At 44.8% G+C, this 12,451-nt stretch overlaps 1 long non-coding RNA gene across 1 annotated transcript; it reads left to right on the top strand.

Annotated features, from left to right (window-relative positions):
- The first annotated feature begins 280 nt into the window (after positions 1 to 280).
- On the top strand, positions 281 to 11,137 carry LOC133274816 (uncharacterized). The gene is made up of 3 exons (XR_009745290.1): positions 281 to 3,369; positions 9,385 to 9,542; positions 11,002 to 11,137. It is a non-coding gene; the product is annotated as an uncharacterized LOC133274816 (long non-coding RNA).
- Positions 11,138 to 12,451: the final 1,314 nt, after the last annotated feature.

Here is a 12,451-nt window from a genome sequence, read left to right as displayed (position 1 = left end):
TTCCTCTGTGTTTTCCAGACACAAAGTCCCTCTCCTTTGACCTTCTTTTCCCTTCTCTGCCTGATGGCTGAGATACCCCATGTGACATGGGAACCCCTCAACCTCCCACATTCCAGACATGAGAAATATTTAGCTGATTTATTTTTTTCCTTTGCCTGTTACTTCAGCTTCCAGTTTTAGAGACCCCAGGCCAAACCAGTGTGAAGAGGAGTCATGAATACCAGTCTCCAGCAGTGCCAACTCTCAGAGGCTGGCACTCTCTGGGGTCAGAGCCTTTAGCATGGCTGAGGTATTTGCTTCAGTGATGCTCAGTGTCCTGCAGATTGCTCTGCTGGAAGGTTTGTTCAAGCAGATGCTTCTTCTGGCAGCACTGCATGAAAGTATCTTTGTGGCATTAAAATGCGGGTACTAGAGCTGGGTGAGGGGATTAAGATGTTTTTACGTCTTTGAAAGATGTTGCTGGGATAGCAGGGTACTATACAGTAAAACCTGAGATTAGCTAGGGAGAGTTTAGGTGCAATCATGCTTGTACAGTCTTGTAGTTCATAGGAAAAGGGCCAGATTCCTGTAAGCAGATGAATCCTCTCCTGGTGCTCACCACTTCTGATGTTTTAAGAGCCACCAGGAAACCACATGGGCAGCAGCATGTCGATACTCAGCTAGTGCATGTTTGTGTACTGTGTAACTGCATTTATTTGGAACTAATTCTTCCCTTGTAGGCCTTACTTCCCAGAAAGAGAGAGAAAAAAAAGCTGTTAAATCTAACCCATAAAATGAATAAATGTCAAGGGGAACCAAGTCCTATGTAGTAGAGGAATCTTCTGGTTCTGGAAGTGCCAATGGCTTTGGGTGATGGCAGAGCCAGGACTTAGGCATTTCTCACTCTTCTAAGAGTACAGGAGGCAATCTGGCTAACGCAGGAGACACCCATCATGTCCTTGTGAGCTGGCCCACTATCTCCTGGAGCAGAAATATGTTGGAAAGAACTTGAGCCTCTGAGCGGGGTCAGATTGAATGTAATTTCACATACCCACGTTTTTCTACCCTCCTTTTACCTCCCGGTTGTCAGTTCTCATCTTATGTTTGACACTGGAACAAGGCCCTGTCTCTGGTTGTTCAAAGCTAATGCCCGAAGCTGCAGCCTCTCTGAGGAGCTGGCTCTGGTTCATCATTATGCTGCTATTTATGTAGCCATTTACACCCAGATTCCTACTCAATTGCACTCTGCATATATCTCTGGTATAACTGAGTGTCTGGAGTACACCAGCATCATGTCTACTCTGCTTCCTACTGCCTCTGTTCTCCAAAATGAAAGACTTCATAATGAGTGCTCCAGGGGAGTTCTGCTGCTCTTATCTTTTCCCTTGACAACAGGGCGGGACAATGCAAAAAGCCCAAGTCCAGAAAGTGTGGTTGCAGCAGTGAGGTGAAGGTGGGTGTATCACATGCACTCTTTGAGAGGACAAGGGATGGAAGAAAAAGCAAAAATGACCCATTCTCAGATAGTAAAACATAACGTCTGGTCCACTCACTTGACAGCCTGTGATCTGAGTCATCACATTTCCTTCTCCTATAACTGCTGCTGCCACTTTTCAGGGGGTGGAAAGCCCCTTTAGCTCAGACCTACCAGTGCCACTTGGCAGCTGTGGTGATTTACAGGAGAGAAGACTCATCGTCTTCAACTGTCAAGGCAGGATCTCCAACTTCACTGGAAATATTTTACTCCCTAAATGATTTAGTGCTCAAGCACAAGGTGCTCATTTTATCTCTCTTTTTTTAGCCCTTTGCCCATGACAGACTGGATCCCATGCACAGTCTGTTTACACAGCTACAGCGTCAAACAAGACAGGTGAAAGCTGCTCCATTTTTCATGAGCCCTCCTGAGCGATCTGCTGGAAGACAACTGCATAGCCAATTGCTGTGTCCATTTTGCTGGCACCTCCAGCATTTTGTGCAATGTCTGAATCTCAGCAGGCACCTCACACCTGCTAATGGCTTTGCAAGTCAGCCAATCAATTGGTTATTTATGGCAGGCATGTCTCAAAACTGTCAGGTCAAGTTTTCCTACCCTGGCGTATTTTGTTCAGAGGAACATGTAAATCCTCTCCTGCCATTTGCCTTCTGAGTGTGAAGCCAGTGGGTTAAAGTTTGCAGTGATAGCAACAAACTGTATTTTAAAGGGTTTTTCTCCTGACAGTTAGGGGCTTGGGCACTTTGTGAGTCATGGGTCAGTTCATACCGCAAGATTTATAGGCATTAAGTTCTCTTTCTAGTGTCTTTTAACTCCAGGGTTTGAAGTCATACCCAAGGAAATTGAGACCTCTCCACTATTCCAATGTTTTTCTATTCAGGGTGCTTTTCTGAAATGTCATGGTGACATCTTAATTAGGTGCTCTAAAATGAGATACAAGAAGTGGTGTGGAATTCCTGCACTTGCAAAGTTTCGTCCTGCAGCTCTAAAATCTGTAAGCTCATGAATGGGAGAATGAAGCACTTCATGCAAGTGAACTCTGGATTTCATTATAAAGCCTCTAAAGACTGTAATGCTCCAGTTACTTGCAGCTGTGTACATCTAGGTGCTACACCAATATGATTCAAAGTTAACCAGACTTCCCAATCTTGAAGACTTTTCAGTCTTGAAGACTTACTTAAACACTTAAACACACTAACTACCGAAGAACAATTATTTAAAGCAGCACCTACTATGCACAATGGACACCTCAGTCAATCACAAAGCATGGGGTAAGACACTGTTTATAAGTGGATGAGACAGTATCACAGTCATCTTTCTGTTCAGCCTATACTAGTATCTTTTCAACATATGTGCATGTTTAGAAGTGAAAAAAAAAAAAAGTCTTATAAAATCAAGTGAGGGAAATTAAAAAAAAAAACCCCACATTTTCTAAAGCCATGAATATTGTGCTACATTTCAGTGATTTGAACAATAAATTGCTTACAAAAAGACACTAACTCTTGATGACATGAAGAGGAGGAGATCTTTTTTGCTCTCAGGTCAGAAAATAAGCCTTTTCCTAGGATGTAAGCAATCTTGTAACTGATAACATACTGCAAACACACCTTCAGCTTTCAACATTTCTAGAATTTGGAAAAGATAATCTTGCAGATCAAAGCTCTTCAAGTGGCTTTGCCCCCAACACTTAAAACTAATTCAGCTGAAGACAACAAATACCTGTCTGCCAAAACTTAGACTGATCCACAAAATTCCATATAGATAAAACCAGGGGTGCCTTTCTCTGCCTCTGGCCAGCAGCCTGTGCAGAATAGTATGGAATTCATTGTCTTCCTTTCCCCAGAGCTCTCAAGAAGTGGTGGCTGGACCTGCTGAATAATGATGAGCCAGTTGTAAAGGTAAAGACTGACTTTTCCAGCCTTTCCCCACCCTCCAAGGTAGTGATTTATGGGCTTCATCCCCTAAGAAATCAGTTAAAATCTTGACATTGAGCCTTCAGCCCACACGGGATTATTTGAGTGACAAGAGCACATGAGAACAGGTCTAAGGTCCTCAGCCTTGCCCCAGGGAAGGTCACACTTGCCCTCTGCATGCAGCCTGCTTGGAAGAGACCATTAGTCCTGGGTTTTCTCTGGAGAAGAGGAGGAGGACTGACTTTCTGAAGAAAGCTTAAAATGTACTGAAATCATGTGGTCTTCCAGTCACTACCTGATGAAGTTACATGGAGTTACGTTCACTTAAGTTCATGCTCTGGAAATCACAGAATCATAGAATAGTTAGGGTTGGAAAGGACCTTAAGATCATCTAGTTCCAACCCTCCTGCCATGGGCAGGGACACCTCACACTAAACCATGACACCCAAGGCTCTGTCCAACCTGGCCTTGAACACCACCAGGGATGGAGCATTCACAGCCTCCCTGGGCAACCCATTCCAGTGCCTCACCATCCTTATAGTAAAGAACTTGTTCCTTATATCCAATCTAAACTTCCCCTATGTAAGTTTTAACCCGTTACTCCTTGTCCTATCGCTTCAGTCCCTAACGAAGAGTCCCTGCCCAGCATCCTTATATAGCCCCCTTCAGATACTGGAAGGCTGCTATGAGGTCTCCACGCAGCCTTTTCTTCTCCAGGCTGAACAGCCCCAACTTTCTCAGCCTATCTTCATAAGGGAGGTGCTCCAGTCCCCTGATCATCCTCGTGGCCCTCCTCTGGACTTGTTCCAACAGTTCCATGTCCTTTTTATGTTGAGGACACCAACTCTTCAACCTGAAGAAAGGCCACTCTTCTCCAAACAAAGTAATTTACAGTGCTGTATCTGAGCCTGTTACATTGGAGGTGCCCCACCAATCCTCTTCTCATTTGTCTTGCAAAACAGGGTCTTGTCATGTTTTAATTACACACAAAGTGGTGAGAGGATGGTCATGGAGAGCAAATTTGGCCAAATTACATCAGCCCAGTGCTATCTGCAAACCCATTCGCCTGCTGTGACAGCTGGTGAATGCAACACAGCATCAAGAGGAAAAGGGTGAGATATTTTGCTAAGAACAAGCTCAAGACATTTCTAGGTTTTACAACAAGCACAGGTGGTTAGAAAGCGCTTACATTATCTCTGGGGCAGGGGTTGAAGCATCTTCTGTGTGCCCATGCCTGTGTCTTACATGCCATGTGCATGGGGATGTGTAGTATTGCAGTGGTGGGGACTCAAAGATATGAGTCAACTTATCTGCTCCTGCATATAAACAAAGAACTTCTGATACAACTTCCCTCCTATCAGCTTCTGATAACAACTTCCTTCCTACCCTCTCTCCCAGGCTACAAGTGCTAACATATTGTGCAACAAGACCAGTTAGATGAGAAATTCAAAAGTGTTCAAGAAGTCCGAGGATGTGTACATTATGCCATTAAGAAGCAGAGACTTGCTAGGAATGGCCCCAGGACCTTAAGATCATCTAGTTCCAAGCCCCCAGCCGTGGGCAGGGACACCTCACACTAAACCATGTCACCCAAGGCTCTGTCCAACCTGGCCTCGAACACCACCAGGGATGGAGCATTCACAACCTCCCTGGGCAACCCATTCCAGTGCCTCATCACCCTAACAGGAAAGAACTTCTTCCTTATATCCAATCTAAGCTTCCCCTGTTTAAGTTTTAACCCATTACCCCTTGTCCTATCACTACAGTCCCTCCCCAGCATCCCTATAGGCCCCCTTCAGATACTGGAAGGCTGCTATGAGGTCTCCACGCAGCCTTCTCTTCTCCAGGCTGAACAGCCCCAACTTTCTCAGCCTGTCTTCATACAGGAGGTGCTCCAGTCCCCTGGTCATCCTCGTGGCCCAACAGTTCCATGTCCTTTTTATGTTGAGGACACCAGAACTGCACACAATACTCCAGGTGAGGTCTCACGAGAGCAGAGTAGAGGGGCAGGATCACCTCCTTCGACTTGCTGGTCAGGCTAAGTGATAAAGACCCATCTCCTTCATGACACTGAGGATGACTTCTGCTGACAAGAGGAATAAATTCCACTTAAGATGATTCAGTATTTGCAAGAGATTGTGGCATCTCTCTCTTTACAAATGGAGGCCACTTAAGCTCTGCAGATTTTTAGGTCATGGGCATTGAGAGCACAAACAGAAACTAATGAGAAGAGATAAACACTGAAGTGTTAACCCTTGAGTGACCTCTGAAACAGCTGCACAGGGAATGTGTAGCTTGGAAATAAATGCCTTTTGTGGCACTTCTTTAGGCGATTTGATGAGTCTCTTCAAAGGTGAACAGGTCCTTGTTGGAGGGTGGCAATGCACAAGCTCATGTGCACGTTTATAACTCGTTGATGGAAGTCAACGCAGGCACCTGGAGAGGCTCTGGCTAACAGAGGTTCCTTGGCTGTGATGTGCTATCAGCTCCGTGGCTGCACGGGGAACAGCACTGTGTGTGTGGTGGAAGTTTTAAAAACCATTTTCATCAGCATGATTAAATACTTATTACATGAGTCAGCCATACGGGCTTCATTAAACCAGGGATCTCAGAGGAGCCTCCTCATCTGTTTATGAAAGCCATCTGGAATTCCGGATGGTTCAAGAGAAGGAGGATGAATGCAGCTCAGTGTGACAGAAGCCCAGGTCCCCTCTCTGGAGCCTGCCTGCACCAACCCATGCTGCACTCCTCGCCCCGCACTCGGGAAAAGGGGCTTTTACTTTATTTTCTGCACATTTCTGGGCAAGAAACCAAGGCCTGACATGACTTTAACAGTGAGACTTTAAATATACCCTGTTGGGATGTGACACAGGCACCTTTTTCTGGTGGCAGGATATAACACAGCTTTAAAAAACAACCCATAGAGGCAAGCTTTTGCACTGGAGGCAAGTGTACCTTGAAAGGAAAGGCTTAATGAACTTTAACCAGCCTTCCAAGATCTTTATTAGTTGCCCCTTTATCAAATTAAATTCACACTGTGCTAGGAGGCTTAAGTACTGCAACTTGATGTCATGTGCTAAGTGCCAAAGTAGGCTTTAATTGGCTGTTTAAATGAGAAAAGAGGTCCTGCTGCGCAGCACATGCACGTACGTACACACGGAGCAAGGGGGGCGGGCGGGAAGGAGTCTGGCTCCAGCTCTGCCCCTGCTAAAACAGCAAACAAGGTACCAGATTTTTCTTGAACTAATGGAAAGGATTTGCTCTGTGTCAGCCAGTAGGCCAAATACCTGAAGGACAATTTGCGTGAAGGTCCCTAAGCTCTGTACCCAGGGTGATAGGTGAAGCAAAGCAGCTTGTCCATGGTTGCAAGCTGGTGTGCTCCAAGGTAAACTGGGATGAGATGCTCGTTTCAGAAATGTTGTCCCATGGAGTTATTCAGAGCCAGCTCTTCTTGAGCAGCTTTCCTGAGGAATGCCAGCCGGTCAGCCTGGCAGGGTTTTAGGAAGGAGTTTTTGTATTGGTATAGCTCTGTCTCATAGATTCTGAATTAGTCACAGATGTCAACAGGAGTAGCCAGAGCAGTAAAGGCCAGATGGAGATGAACTTCTCCTGCAGAAGAATTTTGGTCTTAATACATTACAGGGGCAGCAGTGGTGACTGAGGTATTAAGATTGCAGACAGCTCTGACATTAAAAAGGGTAATCCTTTGCCTTCCCAATGGGAAGCTCCGGGCTCCCAGGAGAACCAGTTAGTCATACATGGAGAAATCCTGCTGGGATTGCTTGCATGGGATCATCCAAGATGACCACTCACGTGACTAACCCTTCTAACCCTTCAGAATAGGAATGAAGAATTAAGTGGCATTGGTGATTCTAATTCCTGCAGCCCAGATGCAACAAGGGGGAAAGTGGTGCTGGAACTTTCTAAATTTGAACAGTTGTTTTCTGTTAACACATGGCCTTAAAAAATGAGATTTGAGAAGCTTGTTAGGGAGCTAGTGTTAACATCTAGTCCCAGTGCAACTGGGCCCATCTGGGCCACAAGCCTCCCTGCTTTCCCTGTGCAGCTGCATCCTCTCACCCTTCTCATCTTTCTCTCTTCTGAGTGCCGATACTAAGCTTTTGCTTGAGCTGCTATGGTGGAAAGCTCCAGTGCTTCCTGAAAACACTTTTCTTGCTCATCCCGACCCATGGTGCTGAGCAGCAATGGCAGTGAGCCTTCAGCTTACTTTCCACAAGACCCAGGATTTGGGGTCATAGATTTGGAGCCCCCTCTGCTGCCATCTTGCTGCTCTCCTGAAGCGATATTGGGGATGCCTGGGGAACTTTGCAGCAGAGAACAGCAGAATCATGGACCACAAATCTCTTTCTTTTCCTCCTTTTTTTTTTTTTTTTTTTATGCATGTAGAAAGCATTTCTCTGCTGCTAAGAAGCCTTGAGGCAGATCTGTCATTCTCACTTCCTTCCCCTCTTCTTCCCACCCTTCAATTTCAGCCCTTCTCTGGTTTCCTCTCAGCTCTCTCGTATCTCCCTTCCCGAGTCTACGTTCTCCCTCTCTTTCCTGCAGGCAGGAGGAGAACCACTTGCTTCCTGCATTAAGCCGGACACTTTGGGGAACTCCTGTCTCCTCTCTGCAGCTTGCAGCTGATTTTATCTGCCCCCAGGGGATGGTTTTCATAAGGCAGCAGTCAGTGTGGAGGTGCAGAGGCTTCCGGCGCTCACAGTAACCTGCATTCCAGCATTAAAGATAATGGATACAATGGAAAATCAATGGAGAATACGTAACTTTATCCCATTCATAGCTTCATATTGCATTACGCCATTGCCTTCAGATACATAAAAGTGATATACGGCTGAACTTGGCAGGAAAGAAAGAACACAGGAAACAAATATCTTCGGTAAGACTCACAGTCTAGGTATTACCTATATAGCGAATGGGCCTGAATATCTTTTTGTTTTCATGAAATTTTGCTTCATAATTATTTTCTAGTAATTTGCAAACATGTAAAAAATAAATCAAAGTTTTTTTGCATATTACTGATTTCCCGTAAGAGAGGTAAGGAAGAAAATGACTGCTCAAGTCTCCAGCCTCAGCCAGATGCAAAATCTGTCAGGAATACTGCTTGTTCACATTATATCAATGGAGGAAATTACTGCTGCTAATATCTGCTCTTTGGTCAGAAGCATATTCTGCACCTTGGCTAATGTGCCTGTGTGATGCAGACACCTGCACTTTTTCGAGTTCATCTAATTACAGGGTAGATGAGTCAGGCTGCATTTCCTATGGGCTGTCTTCAAACATAGGAAGTTATTAGTACTGATTAGCTGAAAAAGTCCAGGTCTTCACCAGGACGTTTCCTGGCTAATATTAGACACACCTTCTGTACTTTAAGGTGTGATGGCTGATAAGAACCAGTAGTACAGCAGTTGAGGTTTTACTGCGGTGGGTGCAGCACTGGACAGACTGTCCCAAGAGGTTTTTTTTTCTTACACCTTTGAATGAATTCAAGCAGACAGGCCGGAATGAAAATGGGAAAGTAAAGGCAGAGGGCACAGCCCGGGATGTGTGAGTCCCTTAGGAAATGATGAGGGATGAGCATGGCGCTGCCTCTGGCCTTGATGCTTGGCAGCAGAAGAGTTATTGGGAAATTTTCCCTTCAATAGAAAGAAATATCTTCCCAAAGGAGAGCTGGAAGTTCCTAGGAGATGTTCTAATGCTTAAGCTCCTTGTTTTGGAAGAAGATTAAAAGAAACTTAGCTATTTAATGAGAATTAAGCAGCCATAGCTAAGATCTAACAACAGGCACAACAGAGACCTACTGGGGGCATGTTCCCTGCACAACCCCTGGGACAATTAGAATTTGGAGACAGAGAGGAACCCATGTGGGACTGAGTAAGATGAAGCAGAAGGGTCTATTTTCAGGTCTTCCACCAATTAGCAAATACATGCTGAGCTCTTTGCCACCTCCTCTTTCACCCTTTGCTTGTTTCCTTTGCGCAGGCTGCCAGGGCCAGGAGCTGTTGGTAAAGTCCCAGCTTCATGCTGGGGTTGTGGTGGGTAACCTAATCTACGCTGCTTGTCATCACTCTGGGTGAAGAGATGGCCAAAGGGATACACTGTGGCACAGTGGATGGATGGACAGGACTGTGGTGGCAATGGTAAGCTCACCTTGTGCCTGCCTCTTGGAGTGATGTGGGGCTGCCCATCTGCCTGAGCAGAGTGACTGTGATTCAGAGAGACACTTGGCCTATCTCTAATGAGGCAGCAAAGGGGTGGAAATAATGAGGTGGCATGGCTGGCTCTACTGTTGATGATGGGGACTTCACTGGCGTCACGTGGAAAATTTTCAGATGATAAATCTGAAGGCAGAAAAGATGGGCAGTGCGATGCAGATCTATCCAAGTCATGCAAAGTTTAATACAGAACACAGGCAGACAATTCTTAAGATACAAGTGATTATACCTTAAAAAATAGATAGAATAATGAAATCCCAGCAACCAGATTTAGAAGCCAGAGAGACAGAGTTCAAATGTTCTAAACATTCATGAACCCAGTCTTGTATCACAGATGCCTTGATATTTTATTTCTTGATTTATTTGACTTTTGCAAGGCACAGAAAAATTGTGTGTGATGGTTTTTCTTTTTCAGTTCCCACTACTGAGCCCACAGAGCTTACCAAACATGGAGAACCTCACAGAAATCAAGAAGAAAAAGCTTCCTGGCTGGATTTTCCATTGCTTTCTCAGCTGTACTGTGGTGGCTCCTCTAATTTACTCTGCAACCAGAGGGGACAACTGTGCACAGCATGAGCATGCGAGATAGGAGACAGTTGCTGGCACATAGCACCACAGCTGCTCTGGAATCTAAGGAAAATTGATTTGAGGTGAAAGGACTGGGTTCTGCTCACACACTGAGTAAATAAGAAATGCCTTTCCTGGGGACCATGGCGTTGCATGAGCACAACCTGGTGAGAGAAGGAAAGCAGGCTAAAAAAACCTGCTTGCAAGGTCCCTCTGTTCTATATTCTTAGTCACACTTGCAGAGCACATCCTACCAACAGGAAATTATGCTGACTTTCTCCCTCACTTTCCTGGTTTAGATTTCAGCTCCTCCTGTGCAACACCAGCTGGTACAGATAAAGTTATTTTGCAGTATGAAGTGTGTCCTGTGTATGAAGATGCTTCTCCAAATAATTTAACTAATGTGTCTAACACTATCCCCTGTAAAAGGCATAAAGTACTGTCCCCATTTTACAGGTGTGAACATCAAGGCAATTTGGTCACGGTGTTGAAAGGAAATTATGTTAAACTGGCAGCACTGAATTCATGTAACTTATCTTACTTCTTCACTGTAGATCAGAGTTCATATGGTCATGTTCTATAAATATCTGCCAGCAATTATATGTGGGCTTCATATGAATATAAAAATCCTACCCTTTCCTCAAACTTTGATTCAGTGGCTGAATGTATCCTCCTTGTACCTTGTACCTTGTACCTTGCTGTATTTGGTCTAAAAATCCATAACTTGGGTCACATGCACAACCTTTAGAAATAAGATTGCCAGAATCTGCTGTTGGATGGTGCTGCCCAGTGCTAACCTGCACTTTTCATGTCTCAGTTGCAGATGAGATGGAAAATCTGAGCTGCTTTGGCCAGAAGCCTATCCTGGATTTGGATTCTCCTTTTGCCTTCCCCCCATGAATGTGCAATTACTGTTCTGCTTTGCAGTACAGAAGAGCAAGATACTCCTCTTTCTAATGGCTAGAACTGGGATGGATCTGATTTATAAAGTAAAGGGCTGGAAATCAGTGAGAAGTTACTTCTAGGGAATCAGGAAAACAACAAAGGGTAGGATTTCTTCCTCAGTGAATTGCTTTTGCCCAGGAACATTTTAGTCCTAAGGCAAATCCAGAAACTGTTGTGAGTTTATGACATATGACCAGTATCTTGAAAGTTTACAGCCGATTGCAACAGACTGAGATGGCATTTAGGCAGCTGAAGCCACACTCACTAAGTTTTGCAAGGAAAAATATACTGCCTGGTGGAAATGTTATGCTGCTGTTGGGTGGCAGCTTGCATTATTATTAGAGATGGCAAGGATCTCTGAGGCATTTGTACTTGAAATGAGAAATTTTAAGCAACTTGGAGCTTACGGGCTGGGCATTTCTTTGCTTGCTTTTGTATTGCTTGGGTTTTCTGTGTGTGCATATTTTAGCTAATGCAAAAATAGAGCCTCTTTTATTGCAACATTTCACAGTATTTTCCAGCTTAAATGAGCCAGTTTCAAAATCAAAAGGATAAACCCTGATGAAAAGTTGGCTTCTAAATGTGAAATTGTTCATTGTCTACATTCCATTGGCTTTTACAGGGGAAAAAGAAAAATTCTATAATGAAGGAAATTCACATTGTAAGGGGCGGTGGTGTAGCCATCCTCTAGCAAATGGTAAAAAAAAATGTGTCAAACTGAGGAGGGTGTCTTTTTCCACCACTTTTGCACTGTTCTGGTTGCCTTATTCTGCTTGCAAAATATAATCAAAGACACCCAGTGGGTATAATGAAAATGAAAAATATCTTTGATTTCCAAACCATGGCTCATCTTTGAGGGGCTGCCAGGTCTTGTGTTACTGGTGAGTGTGTAAATGTATGTGGTATGTTGCTCGTCTTCTGGATGCAGAACCATTGCACTCACTCTGCTGGCAGCCAGCTCCCACCTCCCAGCCCTGGCTCCCCAGGGTGGCTTTTCCTGTGATGCAGAGTCTATTCTGCCCCATGAACCCAGCACTGTAATCCTACTGGCACAGGATTCCTCCTAGAACAGGGACAGGGCTGGAGTGTCTTTTACCTCCACATGTGACCTGCTCTTATCCTGTCCTATCTCCTGGAGACTGAGACGCTGGAGAATGCTGGCTATAGGGTAGAGATACCTATTGCTGGTCAGGTCTCTGTTCCCTGCCTCTCTCCCACAGCCTGAACCCAGTACTGTGGCCCTGGTCTCAGAGGGGAGGCACAGGAAAAAAGCTGTGCATTCATAAGTATATTGTTGATGTAGGACCACTGATTGCACAGTC

This window comes from Pezoporus flaviventris, unplaced genomic scaffold, assembly GCF_033815535.1.
Source record: "Pezoporus flaviventris isolate CSIRO_AGI_PZ_B2104156 unplaced genomic scaffold, CSIRO_AGI_Pfla_v1 ptg000036l, whole genome shotgun sequence".
NCBI classification, from domain to species: domain Eukaryota; kingdom Metazoa; phylum Chordata; class Aves; order Psittaciformes; family Psittacidae; genus Pezoporus; species Pezoporus flaviventris.
This window is presented reverse-complemented; position numbering and strand designations above follow the sequence as displayed.